This window comes from Dipodomys spectabilis, unplaced genomic scaffold (genome assembly GCF_019054845.1).
Source record: "Dipodomys spectabilis isolate Male_0828 unplaced genomic scaffold, ASM1905484v1 ptg000095l, whole genome shotgun sequence".
In the NCBI taxonomy this organism is placed as follows: Eukaryota; Metazoa; Chordata; class Mammalia; order Rodentia; family Heteromyidae; genus Dipodomys; species Dipodomys spectabilis.
In genome coordinates, this window is record NW_024870772.1 from 30,742,501 (window position 1) to 30,767,500 (window position 25,000).

The window sequence follows — 25,000 nt, forward strand, 5'->3', positions numbered from 1 at the left end:
TCATTACCTTCACCAACACAGAGATTTCCATTACCCTGACGCTACTGAGTGCCTTTCTGCTGTCTTTCTTTGCCTACTGATGGTCAGAGGCAACCATTGATCTGCTTTCCATTATCATATTGATTTTCTGATGAGACTGGATAGTTTGCCTTGTAGACTGTCCCACATCTAATTGATTCCTTGTAGTGTTGTTAATCTGATACTCCAGCTATTGAATTTTCAGTGCCCTGGAGGTCAGAGCTAATGGCTTGGGTAAACGCAGGTTAAGCACGTGTAGCAACAAAGATCTTATAGAGCATAGCAGAGCCTGCCAATTACACTACATCAGGAGGTATACCACCAGGGGGCGCCACAGCTGGGGATGCTAAATCAACACCAGGCTCACCAGGACTTTTTTAAAAAAAATGTGTATTGTTCCCTTGAAAAGAGAAAGTTAGTTGCAAATGTTATAACAAGCACAACATTCTGAGTTCAATCCCACTACCACAAAAAAGATGGGGAAGGGGAAGGAGTAGAGGAAGGGAGAGTAGGAGAAATAAGAGGAGGGGGAGTAGGAGAAATAAGAGAAGGAAGAAGAGGAAAAAGAAGAGGAGGAGGAGGAGGTGGAGGAGGAGGAGGAGGAGGAGAGGAGGAAACAACAGCAGCCAAATTCAGTGGCTCAAGTGTGGAATGCTAGTTATTAGAGACAGATGTCAGAAGGTGTGGTTCAAAGTCAGCCCATGCAAAACAGTTCCAGAGACTCCGTTGCAGCTATTGGCTGGGTGTGGTAGCACATTCCCATCACCTTAGCATCATGGTGAGGCACAAACAGGAGGATTGCAGTACAAAAGCAAAACCCTATCTCTAAAATAACCACCAGAAAAAGTGCAGATGCAGTGGCTCAAATGGTAGCGGTCCTGCATTACCAAAATAACAAGACAGCTGTGATAAAGTTCTTCCTGATCCACAGTTTTGAAGCTGCGCGTTAAAAGTTCCATCTTTAATTTTGCCTGACCATTATCTCTCTCCTTAGGATCACCCTCTTCCTCTAGCCTGCCCATTGTGTAATATGTCATGAACTGTCCATGGGCAGATGAATTAAACATAAATAATCACAGTTTCCATTTGGCGCGCAGATTATTAGGCACAGGTCTGCACCATTTGAACACCTGCTTGAGAAGGGTTCTCACTGGTTGGGGAACCCCATAACCTAAGCCACTCTTAAATCACTTTCCAAACAAGATGGACTTTGTGCTTGGCACCAGTGGATCACACTGGTAATCCTAGCTACTCAAGAGGCTGAGATCTGAAGATCACAGTTCAAAGCCAGCCTGGAGAAGAAAGAAATCTCCAATTAACCACCAAAAAGCCAGAAGTTGTGCTTCAAGTGGTAGAGCACTAGCCTTGAGTGAAAAAGCTCAGGGACAGCACCCAGGCCCTGAGTTCAAGTCCTAGAACCAGCTACTGGAGAGAGGCGGGAGGATTGCTAGCTCAATCTCAATAGCTAGTGGAGAATCCGTGTCTTACACCTCTCACCCTAAGTACTTGAGAGGCTGTGGAGGATTGTAGCTGAAAGCCAGCCTAGGCAGAAAAGTTCATGAGCCCTCCATGTCAGCCTGTAAGGGCATAATGGCACACACCTGTTATTGAAAAGTTCATAGGAAGCTGAGGTCGGGAGGATCAATATTTCAGGCCAGAAAAGTATTTGAGATTCCACCTCTATAGGGAGAGCAGGACACAGGGGTGGGCATCTGAGATCCAAAGAAGCCTCTGAGTAGGCAGATGGCAGCTTAGGAGCTAACCCAAGTCGAAAGGGAGAGACCTGACTTCAAATCCCCATTACCTTGAAGAAAAACAAAACAATCAAACAAAACACCTGGAGAGAACTCAACAGCGAATCCAATAACATAATCACTTGGGCTGCTCCAAGGGCCATATTCAGTCTGATTAACGCTGGATTCTGCCCAATGAAAAGGAGCCCTGTGCCCTCAGTGTGGAATTAATGGGTTTGGTAGGGACTCAGTCAACAATATTTAATAGTATCTGAGTGAGAAACATTTGTTGAACAGAGAAGAGTAGCCCCTGACACCATCTTCCAGAAGGATTCCAAACTATGTCTGAAGAGCCTCTCATTTCACAATCTTCTCCCTTTCACAGTGCGTCTCAAGGAAAGGCCAGTTGAAGTCTGGAGGCATCTCAGGAATAATGCTATCAATTTGGGGCACAGTAATGAAGGAGAGAGGGAGACTTTCTGGATCTCTAGAAAGTCATTTTTATAGAATATTCCTGATGGCATCAGTGAGGAACACCTTTCAAGAGTCCTCATATTCCTCTGCTAGGAGATCCCCTCCTGACCCAAGAAGTCCTATGCCAAGTTCTCAGGAATAGAGAAAATCTTGTGCAAATGTGTGTGCAAGCAAGCATGCCTGCACTCACATCGGACCCCTCTGTGCAGTTAATATATGCTAACTTTTGGGGGGGGTATCTGGTCGTGGGGCCTGAACTCTGGGCCTGGGCGCTGTCCCTCAGCTCTTCAGCTCAAGGCTAGTGCTCTACCACTTGAGACACAGCTTTACAATCTAGTTTGAACACCTCCAATCTGGCTTTTTGCTGGTATGTTGTATATAAGAGTCTTGACTTTATCTGCTCAGACTGGCTTCCAACTGTGATCCTTATATTTCAGCCTCCTGAGTAGCTAGGCTTCCAGAATCAGCCTCTGGTGTTTGGCTTTTTTTTTTTTTTTTTGAGAGCGGTGGTATACTGGAGTTTGACCTCAGGGCCTTGAGCTTGTTAACTAGTTATTCTACCACTTGAGATACTCTCATAATGCTTTTTTCTTTAATTATTCTTTAAATAGGATATCACTTTTTGCTCAGGCTGGCCTGGGCCTCGATCCTCCTACTTATACTCCCCAAATAACTGGAACGGCAGGTACACGTCACCATGCCTAGCTATTTACTGGTTGAGAAGGGTCTTGAGAATGCTTGGCCTGGGCTGACTTCAAACCTTCATCCTCTCAATTTCTACTTTTTGAATTGCTACAAGTCCAAGTGTGAGCCACCATGCCTGGCTTCCTTCCACAAGTTTTGATGGCTCTTTGGTATGGGTACAGTCTGATTTACTTAGCTGCTTTCCAGTGGTTACTCATGGTTTAATTGATACAAAAACTCTTTAGAGCTGTAACAAAGCTCTAGTATTTGTTCAACACAAATAGTTAAACAGATCAGCTTAAGACTGCGATGCAGAACAGGAATGTAGTAGTGAATGTATGTAGTGAAGAACTTGGCTTCTGATTTCGGAAAAACCAGACATCTTTTTGTACTGTAATGCTGAACGACTTACGACTTAAGTCAAATGCTCAGGTGTTAAGACAAACAATTGGAGAAATGTTCTGGAAAGCCAGTTTGGTTTCTATTGGAAACCATCAGAAGATCATGAATGTGGACACTTCTGAGTGGGAGGAAGATAGAATTAAGACCAACTCATTAGACTGAAGAGGAAAATAAAAAAAGGAACCTGAAGGTGAGGTAGTAGGCTGACACTGAACAATAAATTTCAGGTTTGTTAGCTTATTCATGGTGTGATTACGCATATGCAAGTCACTTGGGGTGAGTAAGCTGAGCTTGGGGTTGACGATGACAGCGGTCTCCCCTGCATCACTGGCTCAATGATGAACATAGTCTATGTCCGCATGGATGTGGCAATGCATTAGGAGATACAGTTTGATGAAATCACCAAGCACTGCCCTGGGAAGCAACAGCTGCTTCTCCTGGTAGTGAGTCTAGCACATAGATTTTCCAGGCAGGGCTGAGAAGGTGGCTCAGAGCGCTTGCCTTGCATGCCTGAGGCCCTGGGTTCGATTCCTCAGCACCACATAAGGAAAAAAAAAAAAAGCCGGAAGTGGTGCTGTGGCTCAAGTGGTAGAGCGCTAGCCTTGAGCTGAAGAGCTGAGGGACAGCGCCCAGGCCCAGAGTTCAGGCCCCACGACCGGAACCAAAAAAAAAAAAATGGTGTCCTGTTACACATGGTCCTTGCATGGTGTTGAAAGGATCTATGTTCAACCCTGTGTGGTGCTGATTTCTCTCTGAGTGAACAACAGAAAACAAAGCAGACATTGTGATCCAAGAGGCCACTGAAAAATCGATGCTTCTGCAGGCCCTGAGCCCTGGCCCTGGCTGTCCAGTTAAACAGAGTTAAATGCAATCATTTATCATACTTACTACACTGGATGTGATGGCTCCAAAGCTCCAAAGCAGCTTGGGACTTAGCACAGAAATATATATTTATATATATTATTTAAGATTTTTGGTTTTTTGGGCACAATTGGGGCTTCAATTCAAAGCCTCCTAAGGACACCCTCTCCATTATTTTCCTCCAAGAATTTTGTTTCTTTTCTTTTCTTTTCTTTATTGTTAATATAAGAGTGATGTACAGAGGGGTACCAGTTATATAAGTCAAGTAATGAGTACATTTCTTTTTGGACAAAATCACCTCTTCATTGTTTCTTCATTGCTATTGGTGGTGGTCAGGGGGCTTGAACTCAGGGCCTGCGCACAGTCCTAGGCTCCTTTTGCACTCTACCACTTTGAGCCACAGTGCCACTTCTGGTTTACTAGTGGTTAATTGGAGGTAAGAGTCTCATGGACTTTCCTGCCTGGGCTAGCTTTGAACTGCGATTCTCAGATCTCAGCCTCCTGAGTAATTAGGTTTATAGTTGTGAGCCAGCAGTGTCCACCTGAGAATGTTCTTTCTTAAGGAACAGATGAAGCTGGTACCAATAGCTCACTCCTGTACTCCTCATTACTCAAGAGGCTGAGATATGCTGATCATAGTTCAAAGCCAGGTTGGGCGTAAAACCTCATGAAACTCCATCTCTAATTAACCAGTAAAAAATGCTGTACTGGATGTGTGGATCAAATGGGAACATGCCAGGTATGAGAAAAAAAGCTGAGTGAGAACAAGAAATCCCTGTATTGAACTATGGGGTGGGGGTAGGGGAAGAGGAAGGAGGAGGTAGAGGAGAAGAAAGAGGAGAAAGAGGAAGAAGAGAAGGAGGAGGAGAAGGGAAGAGGGGAGGAGGGGACAGGGTAGGGGAAGGAAAGGGAGAGGAAAGGGGAGGAGGAGAGAGGGAAGAAGAAGGAAACAAAGAAAGAAAGGAGAGAGAGAAGTGGAGAGGAAATCAATCAGCATGTTTCTTAGGCAGCTGCTCTTTGGGGACGTTGCTCTTGCAGTTAGTGATCAGGACACTGAGTGTTGTGGACTCTAGGGATGGGGCTTAGACTACCACCATGCCTCAGGAGTGCTACAATGGAGCCTGGAGTTCCTGAGGCTTTAGGCACAGGTTTGGACTTCTCAGGACTGAATTCCCTAAGGGAGTTTGAAGTGTCATCTTTCCCCTAACACTTCCTAGAAATTAGAAAATACAATCATCTCCTTCCCTCCTTCTAGAAAACACGCCAGGCACTGGTGGCCAGATCCCAAGGTGGACAGGAGAGGGGGAGGGGGAGAGAGAGAGAGAGAGAGAGAGGCAGAAGGAGAGGGAGAGGGAGAGGGAGAGGGAGAGAAAGAGGTAGGAAAGATATTATGTGGGCTGCTACTGATGACCTGCCCAAGCACCACAGCCTTGTTTTCCCCCTGCGTCCATTTATGGCTCAGCCCTTTTCCACTGAAAAAATGCTCAGTGCGAGAGCTGGGGTTATGGCCAGGGGTGGAGGTGGCCTCTGCGTGATGTCACTCGACAAAGGGTGGAGGAGGGATTCACGGTGGCAAGAAGGCCAATTCCTGATCTTCCCACCCACTGTATGGACAGTCTCCGGGGTTTCATGAGATCTGCTGTTTCATTAAAGTCTGGCAATTCACTGTGACTCAGTGCTGGGACGTGGGAGTAGGTGTCTGGCTAGTTTAACAGCAGCCAAGTGTTTTATTTACCTGATTATTTGATTATTGCTGAGTATTGCCTGTACTGGGGCTTGAGCTCAAGGCCTCACTCCACTCATGGCTGATGTTCGGCCATTTGAACCACACCTCTATCTACTTTAGGTTTTTTTTAGTCATTAATTGGAGATAAGAGTTTCTTGTACTTTCCTGTCCAGGCTGGCTCTGAATCTTGATCCTCAGATCTCAGCCTCTTAAATAGCTTGGATTACAGGCTTGACTACTGGCACCCAGCTCCCTTCCAGTTTCTGAGGGCCTGAGTTCAGAGCCTTCTCAAATATTATTGCATGGGGTCGGGCTGTGCCTCAGTGGTGAAGTTCCATCCCAGTGTGGAGTATACAATTGCCTCCCACCCTCCTACACCCAGCCCCAACCCAAGTATTATTGTATCCTGATTTTAAACATAACATTTAATATTTCTAATTTAGAGGAATTCAGGCCATGGCACGTTGGATCATTTGTCCAACTGAAAGCTAGCCTTTGTCAACTTTTTGCTATCCTCCCTGGAGGTTCCAAAATTGGCTATGTTCTGGTTTCTGACTTATAATTCGCCCCAAGAAAGGGCTGACAGGTCACAGGTCTGTATTGAGGCTAGCCTCTTTTTTTCCCCCAGGAACCTGACACCCGTCCCCATGCCAGCAGCCCTGACCTACATTCTTCCTTTCATGTTCGTGGATCTGTGGGCCGTGGGTGAGCAAGCACTGGCTAACAGGGAACACCTGCCCCACCAGCTCTGCAGAAAAACTGTTTGCCTGGATGGGCCCCCAGTCGCCAGGCTGTTTCCCCAGGAGTCATTGAGCCTCCGCTTGAGCCTCTGAATCCTCCTGCAGCTCTAAACTGACTGTGAACTTTTAGGTTGGAAACTTTAGAGACCCTGGATCTCTGGGTGTGTCTTGGGGTCTGGAGTACTCTCCTATAGTACAAAGGCTTTCAGGCCCTCTGATTGATCTTAAATTTGGTCCATGGCAGGCAGGGTTGGCCCTTAGATTGGAATATGTCTTCCTGGTACAGAAGGAATCAAAGCTATTCATTACTCACTCCAGTTTCAGGTGTGTGTGTGTGTGTGTGTGTGTGTGTGTGTGTGTGTGTGTGTGTGTGTGTGTGTGTGTGTGTGTGTGTGTGTGTGTGTGTGTGTGTGTGTGAAATTGGGTTTTTAGACCACAGGCCCAAAGTCCAGGAGTCTGAAATCCAGCCACCTGTCTCCATATGCCAAATAAAGAGACATGATGAAGCACAGAGAAAGGAGATTTATTCCCTGGCAGCCGTGGGAAGACAACACTTTTAAACCTCTAGAGTACTTAGATTACAGGCATGAGCCACTGGTGAGCAGCTTAGATTTTTGTTTTTGTTTGTTTTTTAAAAAGAGAATCTCGCTATATAACCAAAGCCAAACTGTAATTGATAATCCTCCTGCCTCACCCACCAGAGCTCTGAGATTCTAGGCATACACCACTGTGCCTGGCTGAAGGTAGAAGAGGTGGTTGGGTCCCGAAGGCTTCATGGTCATGAGTGGATTAAGGCTGATATCCTTGCAATGGGCTCATGACAAATGGGCCTATTCTCTGTCTTATGAAAGCTCACTTGCTTTCTGTCATGTTATAGCAAAGCATTAGGAGGTCTTCCTAGCCTTCAGAACCCTGAGCCAACAAAGTTCTATTGCTTATAAATTATCCTGTCATTGCAGCATGAAACTGACTGAGACAAATAGCTCTGTTTCCTTCCTTTCTTCCTTCTTCCTTTCTTCTTCCTTCCTTCCTTCCTTTTTCCCTCCCTCCCTTCTTTTTCTTTTTTCCCTTTCTCTTTATTTCCTCCTTCCCTCACTTTCTCCTTCTCTTCTTCTCTCCTTTTCTTTCTTTTCTCTTTCTTCCTTTCCTCTTTTTCCTTCCCTATCATCTTCTTTCTCTCTCTTCTCTATTTTGTTTTTTCTTTCTTTTGCTCTTCCTTTTCTTTCTTCCTGCTTTCCTCTATCTTTCTCCTCTGTTCTCTCTTTCTCTCTTCCTTCCTTCTCTTCTTCCTTCCTAATCTATTTCTTTCTCTCTTCTCCCTTCCTTCCTTCCTTCCTTCCTTCCTTCCTTCCTTCCTTCCTTCCTTCCTTCCTTCCTTCCTTCCTTCCTTCCTTCCTTCCTTCCTTCCTCTCTTATGCCAGTCCTTGGGCTTGAACTCAGGGCTTGGTCACTGTCCCTAAGCTCTTTCACTTAGGATAGCACTTTGCCACTTGAGCCATTCCTCTACTTTTGGCTTTTTGGTGGTTAATTGGAGACAACAGTCTCATGGACTTTTTGGCTTGAGCTGGCTTTGAACCATAATAGTCAGATCTTAGCCTTTCCAGTAGTTAGGATCGCAAGCATTAGCCACCAGTGAATGAGACAATTATTATTCTTCACATGGATGGAGGCACTCTGGAATTGACTTTTCAACTTACATGAGATATTTTTCCACAATCAGAAAAAGAAGAAATTCCAATAGAGAAATTTGCCTAGCTGAGCACTGGTGGCTCACACCTGTAATCCTAGCTACTCAGGCGGCTGAGATCTGAGAATCAAGTTTTGAAGCCAGCCCAGCAGAAAAGCCTATTATCTCCAATTAACTAGCAAAAAGTCAGAAGTGGAGCTGTAACTCAAGTGGTAGAATGCCAGCCTTTACTTAAAAAAAAAAAAAAGCTAAGCTAAGCAAGAGCATGAGGCCCTGAGTTCAAGACACACACACACACACACACACACACACACACACACACACACACACACACACAGTGTTTCCTGGAAGATTTATCCTAAAGAGGGACAGAAGTTGGAAGGCAAGTGTGCTGAGGGTCTCCACATGGGCTCTGGCAGAGAGGATGGACAGGTCAGACCAGCCTCAGGAAACCCAGAGAAGGTGTAACTGCATTTGGCAGCTGAGGTTGCCAGGCAGGATGCAGGATTGTCTAGAACACTCAGCCACACCCAGGTCTTCTCTGAGATCCTGGATAGTGGAGGTGGCTAATGTGGCCAGGCAATGAGTTGGAGCATCATGTGGGGTGCCCAATGGATGGTCAGACAGAGGGGGCACAGCTCTTCAGAGCCTGTGTTTCATTGCCAATGATTGCTCCAAGGGGCTGTTTCCTCCTCTGTTCATGCGAGAAGCTTCAAACTCTCCTCCATGTGGATCATTTTGTGGATTGAGACACCGGATGGCCCTTCTCCTGGGGTTCATCTTTCTTTACCGAAGCACAAGGTTTAATGATTTTTTTAAAGGCTCTTTTTCCCCTTGGTTCTAATGTGGAACTGCTCAGCCAGGTACTTAAGAAACTCATTTCCCATTTCAATCTGATTACAAATCCCATTCCTTGTCCGTAAACAGCAATTCAATCGCTTGAGCTCCTCATGCTAGGTGAAAGTAGAAGCATTACAGCCTGCGGTGAACTGGAAAGTGGAGAGAGAGAGAGAAAAAGAAAAACCACCATCCTCTTCCTGCCCTGGGGCTGCCTCTGCACTTCAGGCACATGCAAGCCACACAGGGTCAGCCCAGGGCCTTGGGAGAGAGAGGTGTTACCATGCAACTCTCTGGCCCAGTGCCCTACATATGATGTGTTACTGAGATGACATTGCCAATGGAGAGCCACAGCTGTGCTAGGAGCAGCATGAATAGGGGTGTCCTGTCACACTTTGTAGAGTTTCTATGATTGTGTGTGTGTGTGTGTGTGTGTGTGTGTGTGTTAGTACTCTGCTTGATCTCAGGGCCCTAGCACTGTCTACCTTTTTTCCCCTCAAGGCTTGCACTCTACTACTTGAACCACACCCCCACTTTTCTGGATTTTTGCTGGTGAATTGGAAATGAGTCTTCTGAGCTGGGTACTGGAGGCTGAGATATGAGCATCTTGGTTCAAAGTGAGCCTGGGCAAGAAAGCGGGGAGACTCTTCTCCAATTAATTACCAGAAAACCAGAAGTAGAGCTGTGGCTCAAAGTGGTAGAGCATAAGCCTTGAGCAAAAAGAGCTCAGAGGCAATGCTTAAGCCCTGAGTTCAAGACTCCTGGCCAACAACAACAAAAAAGCCAGGCTGGCTTTGAACCATGATCCTCAGATCTCAGCCTCCTGAGTAGCTAGGATCATAGGGATGAGCCAATGTGAGACCCAGTCATGGATTGTGTCAAACTTATCTTTCATAACCTGGCTCAGATTTCTTCTTGACGAAGCTCTCTGTCCACCCAGGCATCCGGTGTTTCACCTTCTCTCTGCTTCCTGCACTTTGTGGGTGTGGGGTGTGTGTGTATGCAATACTGGGGCTTGAACTCAGAGCCTCATATTCTCACATGGCTTTTTTGCTCAAGTCTGGTGCTCTATCACTTGAGCCATAGCTCCATTTTCAGCTTTTTTAAATGGTTTATTAGTGACAAGAGTCTCTAAGATTTATCTGACTGGGCTGCCTTTGGCTATTCAGCCTCCTGAATACAGGCGTGAGGCGTTGGTATCAGCTGCCTCCTGTACTTTTGTTCATACTTACCTGAAGTGCTGATCACAGTAAGGCTATCCATCTGTCTCTTCCTTACGGCATGGGCACTACGCAGTATGTACTTAATAAATAGTTGTAGCAGTGAGTGAACAGGTGAATGACTGAACAAACGAACAGCTCCCTATCTGACATCATTCGTCCCGCTGCGTGCAGAGGTGTGACTGAGGACACTGTGTGTTGGACAAAGCAGATCCGGAGGGTGTAAATCACCTGATACTTTCGTTCTTTTCTTTTTTTGTGGGGGGGGGGGGGGGTTCCGGTCGTAGGGCCTGAACTCTGGGCCTGGGCGCTGTCCCTCAGCTTTTCAGTTCAAGGCTAGCGCTCTACCACTTGAGCCACAGCACCACTTCCGGCTTTTTTTCTTTTTGCTTATGTGGTGCTGAGGAATCGAACCCAGGGCCTCAGGCATGCAAGGCAAGCACTCTACCACTGAGCCACCTTCCCAGCTCCAAACCTGATACTTTCTGTCTGTTCACTTGGGCCTTCCCATACCACATGCATACCTGTCACCATTCTTTAAAGCATGAACTTTTTAGGATTTGGCTCTAAAAGATAAGTGGCTTTTCTTTTTTAAGTTTTTTTTTTTATTATCTTGAAGTAGTTGTACAAAGGTGTGAGTGTGTGTGTGTGTGAGAGAGAGTACGTGCGCATGCACTAGGTGCTATCTCTGAGCAGTTTTATTCAAGGCTACTGCTCTACCACTTGAGCTAATGCTCTACTTCCCTTGGCTTTTCTGAATCTAACTTGGGCAATCTGATGCAGTGTTAAAACTACTATCTCTCCTCTCCTTCCCTTCCCTTTCTTCCTCTTTCCCTCCCTCCCTCTTTCCTTTCCTTCCTTCCTTCCTCCCTCCCTCCCTCCCTCCCTCCCTCCCTCCCTCCCTTCCTTCCTTCCTTCCTTCCTTCTTCCCCTCCTTCCTTCTTTCCTTCCTTGTGAGAGAAAGAAAGGAGAACTGCTAGGTAGATAGAGATAAAAAGGGGCAAACATCACACATGATCGATAACCTGGGTCCCATCATGGTATTTCTTGTTCCCATAGTGCTTTGGGCTCCTGCTCAATCCATCTTCTAATACCAATTAAACAAAACAAAACAAAAAACCAGGGCACTCATCAGGAGCCATTGAACCCAGGGGAGAAGAAAACAGGAGAAGCTTTGAACTATAAAACAGCCCTCCTAAAGGACTCCATTGAACTCCACTTTAGTCCCCTCTGCTTATGGAGAACTTTGCTACTTTCTTTCTTGGCTTTCCTTTCCCTTTTCAAATGAAGGCACCCTGTTTATCTTCAATGCTTTTCTGCCTTTTTCTTCTTTCATGGGTAGAAATCATGCTGTCAGGATTCATGTTTTCTTTCCCAGCTCACTCCCTACCACACCTCCCCACCATCTGCCTGGCATTTGTTTCTACAGCCAGGAGGCATGTTCCTGGCTCTTCTCTTCCAGATAATTCTGGACAGAGAAGCATCATCCGCTAAGGATGTCATACTCCCAAGGGGGGAACAGCACCTCTTGGCCTTTTGTTTTTAGCTTGACGGGGATGGGCACAGATGCTTTGGTCTTTAATTAGACCTTATGAATCACATGCCCAGAGACAACTACGCTCAGTTGTTTTTCTGTCAAAAAGCACTTGAAGAGCAAACCTGAAGCAGAAACATATAACTGAGACTTTTGTTACTATGGCCAAATACTGGAGGCAGACTTACTTTATTAAAGAAAAGAAGTTTCTTTTGGCTTGTGGTTCTAGCAGTGCTAGGCATAGGCCTTTATCAGGTGAAGGCCTACACACTAACAGAGTCCCTAGTCATCACATGGCAAGAGCCAGGGAACACCAGTATGCAGGTATCTCTCCTCTCCTTTCTCCTCTTCCTCCTTCGCTTCCTCCTCCTCCTCCTCCCTTCTTATTTCTTTTCCTCCTCTTCTTTTTCAATGACACTAGGGGATGTACTTAGGGTCTCATGCTTGTTAGGACAGGTATTTTACTACTCACACGACACCCTTAGCCCTTTTTCTTATAAAACCAGCAGGACTCAACTGTGGGAGCTCCACTCTAATGACTTGAATCGTAATCACCCCCGCAAAGGCTCACCTCTGAAACCCTATTGGATTAAGTTGCTATTCTTTTAATACCATTGACACTGAACTTTTGAAATGAAAGTCCAGAATGAGTTTAGGGGGACAAACCATAGCAGGGAGTTTTCTAACTGCCCCCGGCCGTCACCTTTGCCAGTCTTGGGACTTGAACTCTGGGCCTTGGCACTGTTGTTGAGCTTTTGGGCTCTACCACTTGAGCCACAGCTTCATAACTGTTTTTTTTTTGTTGTTGTTGTCGTAGGTAGATTTTTTTTTTTGATAGTTTAGTGGAGATAAGAGTCTCCTGAACTTCCCTGCTCAGGCTGGCTTTGAGCCACAATTCTCAGATCTCTGCCTCTAGAGGTAGCTAGGGACCTGTCTTCCAATGGCCCTGTTTTAAGATGAACCCTACACCAGTACTCCTTCCAACTATCCATCTCTCCATCTATCCACAGAGACTGCCATGATTTACCTAGGCCATGCTCTTCTTTTTCATGACTGGCCCGAGGATGGAGTGGGAACTACAATATGGGCTGATTTCCTCTTGTGTGACTTTAGCACTTTGTGTAATGAGTTTTAGCAGAAAGGGAATTAGTACAGGATATTAACTTGTTTATAAAAATCATTACAATGTCTGAAGAAATGGGTTACAAGTTAAGTCACACCTCGGGGCTGGTTGTGGGAAGTCTAGACCATAGTCACAAAGTTGTCATGCAGCCAGAGGTTGGAGGCTGACACCTGTAATCCTTGCTACTCAAGAGGGTAAGATTTAAGGACTAAGATTTGAAGCCAATCCATTAAGGAAAGTTCAATCAATCACTAAAAAGCTAGGAATGGAGCCATGGTACATGGTAGAGCCCCAGCCTTAAGCAAAAAAGCCAAATGGGGGGCTGGGAATGTGGCTTAATATTAGAGTGCATGCCTAGCATGCATAAAGCCCTAGGTTCAATTCCTCAGTACTACATAAACAGAAAAAGCCAGAAGTGGTGCTGTGTATGGCTTAAGTGGTAGAGTGCTAGCCTTGAGTAAAACAAACTCAGAGACAGTACCTAGGCCCTGAGTTCAGGACTGGCAAAAAAAAAAAAAAAAAAGCCAAGTAAGAATACAAGGTCCTGAGTTAAAGCCCCAGGACTGAAACAAAAAAAAGGAAAAAACTACACAGAACATGTATAATTGTATTGTTTGTCAATTAAAACATTTAAACAGTTTTTCAAAAAGAGACTGCTATGGACAGCAATTGATTGATTCCAAAAATCTCATGATATCTCCCCTGTCCACCCCCCCAGCTGTGCAGGCCAGTGAGCAGGGCAGGTGTCTGCCCAAACCTAGATCATTCTCACAGCCTCAGTGACAGGAAGCTGGGGACTGAACACTGTGCCAGACTGGGAGGCATGCTGAGAAGCAGGAGAGATGAACATGGAGACTAGTGTCCTTATTTGGCCTTCTGAGGCTGCTCAGCAGTTCTGAAAATTCAGATATGCCGCAGTTCAACACCTGCTCCTCTCAACAAGTTGAAGAAGCCTCCACTTTGAGTTTTTGTGTGGTAACAGTACTAGGACTTGAACTCAGGGCCTCCTGAGTTCAAGCTCTTACTCAGGATTTAAAATTTTTTTTAAACTGTTATTCCAAAGGTTACAGTATATAAGACAGGTTAAAAGCACATTTCTTTTTGGACAATGTCACCCCTTTCCTCACTCTCAGTTTTTTCCTCCCATCCACACCCACAAGTTTTATAGTTCATATTCAACATAGTGTCCAGTGTCCACTGCTGCCTTTGTTCACTCTTTGTCCTTCCATTTCCAAGGATATATAGATGAATAAACAGGAACAAAAAGGAAAGAAAATTAAAAACAGCAAAAAAGAAAAAATCCTCTTATTTCCATTTCCTGGAGTTCATTCTGATAAAGATTATTCTGTGTGATCAGATGCACATAGGCATTGGGCCTTTGTGTTCCTCTCCTGAGAGTATCCTCCTTTGGTCTCACTGAAGAGATGATTATGTCCTGGTGTGTGTTAGATCTAGCTTCTGCAAATGAGAGAAAACATGCACTGTTTGTCTCTCTGAGCTTGGCTTACCTCACTTAACATGATCACTAGGCTTTTTTTTTTTTGTTCCAAGATGGTACTCTACCCCTTGAGCCACGCTTCTATCTCCAACTTATGCTGGTTAATTTGTGATTACTGTCTCTTGGTTTTGTCTGCCCAAGCTAGCTTGGAGCCATGATCCTCAGATCTCAGCCTCCCAAGTAGCTAGGATTACAAGTGCAAACAACCAGAGCCCAATGCCCAATGGATACTTTTTACTATGCAGATTGTGACAGCTTATTTTCTGAGTGGCCTGTGGTCAGCAAAGATTAATGAATGAAAGTATATCATACCATTCTTCACAGAAGGAAATGCATTGGAGACTGAAACAGAAGTATCAAAAGCCAGCTTAAGCTATATAATGAAAGCACATAATGAAAAGGTATATAGACCAGCCAGGAAGTGGCCACTTGGGCTACTGTGAGCAACTTATTTAGGGGCCTGGCTGCTCTTGTTCTGGAATTTTCCTACTGATTTCTCCTCATCTTCTCTAGCTCTACAAGTCCTGGTGCACCATAAACAGACATGTCTTTTGGTTGATTTAGGCACCAGTCCTTGAGATAGACCATCTTCCTGGACACTTTTCCATGATGAATAGACTTCCTTTCAGCCCCTTTGGCTTTCATGCAGGGGGCCACCACACCCAGCTCTTGCTGACTGCATCTTATTAGTTACCTCTAGAGTGAGCAAGTACTCTGCCTTCTGAAGCTCTTGTACTGAACATCCACTGGGACAGTCCAATCATCCTAGCCGCTTTGTACCCTCAGAACATGAATACTTCCAGGGACATGAGTGACATAGGAGTCCCGGGGTTCTTTTCTTTTCTTCTTCTTATTTATTTATTTATTTTTGTTGGTCATAGGGCTTGAACTCTAGGCCTGCCTCTTGTCCTTGAGCTCTTCAGCTCAAGGTGAGCACTCTATCACTTGAGTCACTGGGCCACTTCCAGTTTTCTGGTGGTTAATTGGAGATAAGAGTCTCAAGGATTTTCTTGCCCAGGCTGGCTTTGAACCTCGATCCTCAGATCTCAGCCTCCTGACTAGCTAGGACTACAAGCATGCGCCACCGATGCCCCACTCCTGGGGGTTATTTTCTTCTTTTCTTTCCATTTTTTTTTTGTGGGGGAAGGAGTTTTGAACTCATGGCTAGGCAGGTGCTCTACTACCTGAGTCTTGCTCCAGTTCCTTTTTGCATTGACTAGTTTTGAGATAGGGATTTGGTTTATGCTCCAGCTGGCTGGAGCTGTGACCCTCCTACTTGTGATTTCCTGTGCCATTAAAGTTGCCAGGAACACATCATGATATCCAACCATCATGCTTTCCTTCTAGCCAGGATTGTAGAAATATATACTATCTTGCTCCGCCATTGGTGGACATAAGGTCTCATGAGATTTTTTTCCCTCAGGGCTGGTCTCAGTGGTAATCCCCATCTCCTGAGTAGCTAGGATTAAAGGCTTGAGTCCCCGTGCCTGGTTGTGAGGCTGCCTTTTAAAGTTCCTTTAACTTCCTATCCCAGTGATTGGGTGAGGCCTCTGGGGTGTGGTTTATGCCCTGAGAAAGAGCACAAGTCCCAGATCCTTCATCCTCTGAGTGGTGATGGGGAGGCAGTGAGCACGTATAACTCACAGGTCTGTGTGGGGAGACTGAAAAGGAACCAGGGGTAGCAGGAAAGACTCCAGGTTAGCTTTGTGCTGAGTTAATTCAGATCTCCTGGAGAAATGCCCCTGAAGCAACCATACCCACACCTGGGCAGCGTCAGCAGGTCCAAAGCAGAGACAGTGACTAGAAATCTCCAGTACTGAAGCCCTAGTTTTTAAAGTGGAGGTTCATGTTACTATGGCAACAAGTCGTGCTCCAGTGTCTGGGACTGAGCATGGGGGAGGAGCAGCTGTGATTTCCATTGACGGTTTCTAAGGAGCTGAGTTCAAACCTCATCTTTACTCCTTGATGGAGTCACTTCACAGTCTGAAACCAAATCAACAAACTATATCCTGAAAATAATCTTGGCCTTATTATTATTACTATCATTATTACAGTTTGTGTGCCTATACAAGTCCTCACGCTCTTGTCTGGCTTTTTCCACTTAAGTCTGGTGCTCTACCGCTTACAACATAGCTCTATTTCTGGGTTTTTTTTTCTTGTTAGTTGGATATATGAATGCTATGAATTTGTCTGTCTAGGCTTGCTTTGAACCATGTTCCTTAGATCTCAGCCTTCTGAGCGGTTAGGAGTATAGGCGTTAGCCACCTGCACCTGAGCCTTTATGATAGACCTTAGCTTTGTAATGTTTGCTTAGCAGCTCTTTAAGTGAACAATAAATAGTAAATACAAAAAGCCTCCTAGTAAAAGATCATTTCACAGCATCTTCCAGACCTTCTTTCCTCCCCAGCTCTCCCTCACAATTCTTGATAGGGACCCAAGGCAAAATTCCTGAACATGAGAGATTCTGCAAAATGAAGCTGACTCACCCCGGACAGGCTGGCAGCTTCCAGTTGTTATCTGGAGAAAGATCCTTCCGCAGTAATTATTGTCAACTTGGTGAAAGGAAAAGGAAGTGAATAATTAGGAGGAATTGAGTAGATGCAAATTTCCCTCTGTTCAAAGCTGGTGTCTCAAGTCTACTCGTCACCAAGAGGATTTCCAATGCATTTAATTTGCTTTATTTCTGAATGAAGATGGGGGGAAAGTCCTTGTATGGCTAGGATGACAGGCACATTATGGCACCCAAGTATGGGTTGAGATGGGGATTTCACTAACTTTTTTGCCCAAGCTGGCTTGGAATCATAATCCTCTCCATCTCTACCTCCTGAGTAGCTGGGATTACAGGCCTAGGTGGGTACTTTTTATTAGCCTTAATTTGTTGACTAGGAAATGAGGCTGAGGAGGCTGAAGAAGTAAACAAGAGAGATTAAAGGAAAGACGGCAATCCTGTTTTCTATAGAAAAGGCAATTTCCTGCTATAAAATAGCAGGAAATAAAATGATAACTAATGACCAAGCTCACTGGGTACGGGTGGTTCACACTATAATTCTAGCTACTCAGGAGTCTGACATCTGAGGACTGAGGTTCAAAGCCAGCCTGGGCAGGAAAGGCCATGACACTCTCATTTCCAATTAACCACCAGAAAACTGGAAGAAAATGGTAGAGTGCTAACCTTGAGTAAAAAAGCTCAGAGACAGTGTGCAGGCCCTGAATGCCAGCGTCACAACTGACAAAGAAAGCTGAAAGTGGAGCTGTGGCTCAAGTGGTAGAGCACCAGCCTTGAGTGGAAAAGGTTAAAGACAGTGCCTAGGCCTTGAGTTCAAGTCCCAGCACTGACAAACACACACAAACACAAAATAAAAATAAAGTATCTGGGAAAAGGCTGTGGGCTTTTTTTGGGGGGGCGGGGAGGGTTGTTCGGTCGTGGGGCCTGAACTCTGGGCTTGGGTGCTGTCCCTCAGCTCTTCAGCTCAAGACTAGCACTCTACCACTTGAGCCACAGCACCACTTCTGGCTTTCTTCTTTTTGCTTATATGGTGCTGAGGAATGGAACCCAGGGCCTCATGCATGCAAGGCAAACACTCTACCACTGAGCCACCTTCCCAGCCCCAAGGCTGTGGGCTTTAAATAAATACCACATCACTTTATATAAGGGTCTTGGACATCCATGGATTTTGGTGTCCATGGGTAGTCCTTAGCATCAATCCTGGGCAGAAACCAAGGGAAGATTATGGCAGGTACATAGAGGGCGTGGAAACATCTTCAAGCCAATGGAGGGGGGGGGGAGAGGTCCCAGAGTGGAGGGGGGAATGGACAGTATTCTGAGAAATGTTGGGATCTATCACTTTTGCCATCTTTGTGAGGGCCAGAAGCCCAGTGTGAGTGGGGGAAGGCATAAGGACTCAGCCACAGGGAAGCAGAGAATCAGCTCCCTACACTTTCAGGGAGCAGCCAGTGGCAGTTGCTATGGGAGGTGGCCCTCAACAGCACTGGGTTGTTGAGTTTCTCCTATGGCTTCAGTTTAGTGGGTGTCTTGGGGGTTTTGGACTACCTCCCAGCAAGAAGGCCACAGGAGGAGGATGGAAGCATGGCAGGACATGGGTGGGATTCAGGTCATGAGGATGAGGCTGGTGGTCCTTTGCCAGACTAGGAGGCAGCTACTGGAAGAGAAGTTGTGTGTTTGGGGGAAGTGGTGGCCACATTAGGGGTAGAGAGGAGTCAGGGAAATGCTTAGGGTTGCCATTTGGGTCTAACTTGTGAGCTGGCCGTACCCTCCAACCTATTTTTTGCTTTAATTTTATGTTTGCTGGTCCTGGAGCTTGAACTCTGGGCCTGGGAGCTGTCCCTGAGCTTTTTAAGCTCAAGGCTAAAGCTCTACCATTTGAGCCACAGCTTCATTTCCAGCTTCTTTGCTAGTTAATTGGAGAAAAGAATCTCTTGGACTTTTTCCTGCCCAGGCTGACTTAGAACCATGACCCTCAGATCTCAGCCTTCGGAGCAGCTGAAATTACAGGCGTGAGCAGAGGACACCTGGCATTTTGTTTATTTTTCTAATAATTTTCTAATAGGGTATCACATAAAGATTCTAATAGGCCTGGACTGGCCTGGATGGCAATCCTCCTATTTATGCTTCCTGGATGCACGTATGACAGGTGCACACCATTGTACCCTGTGATTAGTCAAGATGGAGGGAGGGATCAACTTTTTAAAATGCAGGCTAGCCTCAAACCATGATCCTCTCCATCTTTGCCTCCAGTGAAGCTGGATTCCAGGCCTAGTGAGGCACTTTCCATGACACTGATTTGTTGGTTAGGAAGTGTGTTGAGGAGGCTGCCTGCCTTGGCCCAGAGGCTGGCAGATGGTGAACAAACCTCACAATCAGGCTCCCTGGGTCCTGAAGACAGTGCCACCTCTTGGTGGCAGAGGCAACCACCCTGCTGGAGGAAGCATATAGGAAGAGGTGCACCAGGCTCCAGAGTCCATGGAATTGGTTTTGCACAGAGCAGATGTTACTACTGGGAAAGTCTTGGTCAGAGGAGGGAATATGCTGTAGCCAAGAAGACAACACGGACAGAGGTTTGCACCTGACTCTCCTTGTACATAGAAACAGGGAGGCCAAGGAGGGGCCCAAGCGCGAGCTTGGAACTCCAGATCCTACACAGAAGCAATAAACTAAATGCTTGAGTGAGCTGCCATGAAGCAAAGAAGCAAATCCAATTTAAGAGATTAAGTGGAATGAATGTAAAGTGGATTGCTAGACATTAACACTCCTACAGGGCCAGGTGCAGGTGGCTTATACCTGTAATCCTAACTACTCAGGCTGAGATTTTAAGATAGAGGTTCAAAGCCAGCTTGAGCAGGAAAGCCCACAAGACTCTTACCTCCAATTAACCACTAAAAAAACTAGAAGTGAAGCTATGGCTCAAGTATTAGCCTTGAGCAACAAAGCTCAGGGACAGAGCCCTATCCCTAAGTTCAAGCTCCAACAATGACACATATATACACACAGCCATAAAGGGAAAGTAGATGATATCTTAGCTTAAAATATATAATATATGGATATATAATATGTTTTATATGTTATAGAAATATAAAATATACTGTATATATTTTATAGTATATATGTATTATATAATATATAAAGCATATTACATAAAATATATGAAATATATAAAGTATATTTATATAAATATATTACAGAAAATATGTAAAATATGTAAAGTATATTTTATATAATATATTATATATTTATATAAACTTATATAAATATATTTATACATTTATATGTACTATAGTTATTATTATTATTATTGTCAGTCATGGGGCTTGAACTCTGGGCCTGGGCACTGTCCCTCAGCTTGTCAGCTCAAGGCTAACTCTCTAGCACTTGAGCCACAGTGCCACTTCCTGTTTTCTGGTGGTTTATTGGAGATAAGAGTCTCATGGACTTTCCTGCCCAGGCTGGCTTTGAACCGTGATCCTCAGATCTCAGCCTCCCCAGTAGCCTGAGCCACTGATGCCAGGCTTGTACTATAGTTTAAATATATAAATTTAAACTATATTTTAACATAGTTTAAATATATATTAATAGAAATATCGAATATATATCTAATATATATTCAAGCCAGCACTAGTGGTTTATAGCTATAATCCTAACTGCTCAGGAGGCTGAGATCTGAAGATCCAAACGGGAAGCCACCCCAAGTAGAAAAGTCCATGAAACTCTTATTTCTAATTAACCAGCAAAAAGCTGGAAGTGAAGTTGTGGCTCAAGTGGTAGAGCCCCAGCTTCTAGCAAGAAATGTCAAGGAAGCGTGGAAGGCCCTGAGTTCAAGTCCCAATACTAGCACAAAAATAAATATTCAAAGGATAAACTCAAGCTTACTACTTGGGGAGATAACGACTATTTTCCCCAGACTGTTCTGGAGAGTCTGTCTCCAGCATGGTGTGCAGGGCCAGTGGGTTCTGGGGATGAGTTGCTTGTGACCTGGCCTCACACACCCCAGTGGGGTCAGGAAGGATGTGGAAGAGGTGAGTTTACAGTAGCACCAGCCCAGCTCTGGAGACACTGTTACAGCACAGGCTTTTGTGTCCCCAGAGAGACTGGGGCGGGAAGCTGAAGTCTCCACAGGAGGACCCCAGAGCCCTTGATTCACGTTTGCCAGTAGTGACAGAGAAGCTGCTTTATAGATGGCCTTGAAACTTCACTGAGTTTCCCTGAGCGGCTAATGTCCTGGGAGATTTTCTAATTTATAGTTCTTCCAGTCATCAGCGTGCAGCACCCACAACAGTCTCTCTTGGCTGCAGAAGGGAAAGGGTAGCTTCAGGGGCAGGGATTGAGCAGGGTGCTTCAGAAGGGAGATAGGGCAGCTGCCATGTTGACAGTGCTCCATGGGAAGCCAGTGCTCCACACACACATCTCCACTTGAGTATGGAAAATCCCTCCATCGGACAGATGGAAATACCACGGCGCAGAGAAGTTAAGAATCTTGTCCAAGACCAAACAGCAACTGATAACAGGACCAGAATGGAAATGTCTAACCATTTCACTCTGTGGCCTCTCCCAAGCAGGGGTCTTTAAAGCTGGGTAATTGTTGGAACAAACAATTTGGGGAAACAGGTATGTGTGTGTGTGTGTGTGTGTGTGTGTGTGTGTGTGTATGAATAGAGCTCATATTCCATTCTAGAGTTTTCTTTCCATTGATTCTGCTTCTTCCCAGAGAAAGAAATGGTGCAGAGGGTTACCACAATTCCCAGGGCTCAAAATGTGCCCATTGGACTCAATAAAGCACCAGTAACCTGTGCATCAGTATCACAGATAGAGAATGGGTGACAAGGCAGGCCTGCAAGACCCTGAGTTCAAATCCCAGTAAATATGTGTTAAGGCATAAGTTTTTTCAACCCCAGAATTTGTACTTAATCATTTCATCTCGTTAATCTGTGTCTCCACCGGGGGCATTGTTTTATCTGGTGTCCAGGGGGTTGAACTCACAGAAATTGGGGATAAAGACCACAGGACACACTCAGTGTGAAAGGTGGATAATAGACAACTTGTATTCTTTGAGACTACAGAAGCGAGCCTTTGTGAATATTTAAGATGAGGACATTTTAAAGCTCCGCCTTACCCTTTAGGGAGAATTCCACAGGACACACTCAGTGTGAAAGGTGGATAATAGACAACTCGTATTCTTTGAGACTACAGAAGCGAGCCTTTGTGAATATTTAAGATGAGGACATTTTAAAGCTCCGCCTTACCCTTTAGGGAGAATTCCTGGCACTATTACAGAGCTGGACCAAGCCTCACTTTTTGGATTACAGCGCCACCTGGTGCCTTTACTTGACACTTGTCTTTCTTGCTTGTAGTCCTGGTGGTTAGTCCTAGTTGTTGGTTGGTTTGTTTGTTGGGGGTGGAGGTGGGTGGAACGGTGCCTGGGGCTTGAACTCTGGGCCTGGGTGTGCTGGTCTTTGAGCTCCTTTTTGTTTTTGTTTTTCTTCTTTTACTGAAAGCTAGTGCTCTATTACTTGAGACACAGCTCCACTTCCAGTTTTGTTTGTTTGTTTTTCTGTGATTAATTGGAGATAAAGTTTCATGGACTTTCCTGTCCAGGCTAGCTTCAGATCTCAGCATCCTAAGCAGCTAGGAATACAGGCATGAGCCACCAGAGCCAGGATGTATTTTTTTAAGAGAATTAATTCACAATTTGAAAACTAAATACAATATCTAATTTAGTTTCCTTGCAGTAAACCATGACCATTGGGAAAGTTATGAGGTTTTTTTTTAAAAAAATATGTGTTGATACTGGGGCTTGAACTCAGGGCCTTGGCATTGTTTAGGGTTATTTTTCCTCACTGAAACTGTCATTCTACCATTTGAACCATAGCTCCACTTCTGGCTTTTTGGTAGTCAATTGGAGTTAAGAGTCTCACAAAGTGTTCTGCCTAAGGTAGCTTTGAATGGTGATCTTCAGATCTCAGTCTCCTGAGTAGCTAGGATTACAGGCATGAGCCACAAGTACCTAGCTTGAAAGGACATTTTGACATCGATGCTTCTATTTTGGAAGCCAAAAGTGTTCTAATGTGGTGGGAACTGTGGGCAGTGTCAGGTAAAGGTCTTAGATACAAAGCTTCATGGCCGTTTATATGCTGTTCTCATGGAATATTATTGTTATTGTCATTGTTACTATTATTATTATGTATTTGTACAAAGAGGTTACAATTCCGTAAGTCAGGTTATGAGTACGATGTATCTTGATCTTCCATCTTTCTCTCACAGAACTTTTATTCAATGAGACTCATCATTTACTTTGTAACAGTGATTGCCGGCAGATGGCGCCATCCTCAAGGGCATGAAGTGCCTGCGGGGCAGGTGACCCTTGGCCAAGATGGGGGAAGGGATGCCGAGGGAACAGGGAGCCACAGGTGACTCAGTGATCTCCCTAGAGTCATTCCTACCCTGGTATCTGATGAAGAAAACTAGTACTTCTGATCTCTCTGCTTGCTCCCTGGCTCTCAGGACACACCTTTGAAGTTAGCTTGGTAAGCTGTTTCATTTTGAGCAGCATATGTATGTCATTTCTCACCCTTATCTCCACTGATGACTATAAGCCAGAGGCTGCTAGGAGTTAACCTTGTGCTATGACAATGCCAGGGCCGGATCACCCACAGCTGCTGGTCATCTGTCCTAGACTTCCTAGGTTAGACTTCCTTCTTCTTGGGTGTTTCCTAGAAAGGCAGATGGCTTCACATCCCCGTCATGGCTTCCCTGAAGAATCACTGGGCCTCACTTAGAAACTGGCCCTTTGTGGCACGGTTCATTGGCATTAGCAAAAGCTGGTTGCCAAGAGGAAGGCTTTGCTTCTGGCCTGGTAAGCAGGCAAGTCCTGAGGTGGCCAACCCTGTGCTGCCTTAGATAATGGGTAGTGCATACAGCTCACTCACTGACCATGTGTCCCAGGGAAAGTCAGTTGTGGGTACCAGCGGGGGAAAGGCAGGCTTGGCCCCAATAGTCCTGCCTAGTAACAGCTCAGACATTTCCACTACCTTGTGTGTGTGTGTGTGTGTGTGTGTGTTGGTCCTGGAGTTTGAACTCAGCCTGTGCACTGTCCCTGAGCTTTTGTGCTCAAGGATAGTACTCTAGCACTTGATCCACAGCTCCGTTTCCGGCTTTTCTTGGAAGTTAGAGATAGGAGTCTTGCAGGGTTTCCTGCCCATGGTGGCTTGGAAGCGTGATCCTCAGATCTCAGCCTCCTTAGTAGCTAGGATTACAGGTGTGAGCCACCAGTGCCTGGCAACCATCTTCATCTTCATAGCTGTCCTCCCCAACCCTGAGCCATATTATGGACAAGTTTCATTTCTACTTTCAAAGTGAGCCCCAACTCGCCTGGGCCAGGGATAGGGGCTCTGGGTAGGGAGACAGGAGGAGGCAGGTAGGCAGTGTGGTGAGGGTGGAGGTTTCTCTGGCTTTGGTCTGGTTCTGGGTGGCCAGTTTCCTTTCCCGCATAGAAACTGCACAGGCTGGGTAGTGATCTCATTTAACCGTGTTCCCCTGCCCCTCCCCTACCCCCATCCCAAGTCTGGGGAACCACCAGCCACAATGTGACCTTCGTCTTGTCTGATGCTGGGCTAGGCTTCCAAAGGCTGAGCTGCTAGTGCTGGTCACCTCCCGCATGTCCCCTTGTCATCCTGTCATGTGCTTCAGGGTATTTGAGCTCAGAGCTTTTGGAAGGACAGGATAATTCAAGTTTTAGTGTGAGGAGTGAGGAGTTTGCTTCATGTGCATTCTAGCCCCTTTGTGTGTGTGTGGGGGGGGGTGGATACTGGGGCTTGACTTCAGGGCCTGGGCACTGTCCCTTAGTTTTTCTACTCAAGGATGATGTTCTACCACTTGAGCCATAGCTGCACTTACAACATTTTGCTGGTAAGTTGGTGGTAAAAGTCCCACAGACTTTTCTTCCTAGGCTGGC

At 45.5% G+C, this 25,000-nt stretch overlaps 1 protein-coding gene across 1 annotated transcript in view; it reads left to right on the forward strand.

Moving 5' to 3' along the window:
• The window catches only part of Gtf3a (general transcription factor IIIA), a 116,780-nt gene that overhangs the window by 27,558 nt on the left and 64,222 nt on the right, over nt 1-25,000 (forward strand). The gene's annotated exons all lie outside the window — the stretch shown is intronic.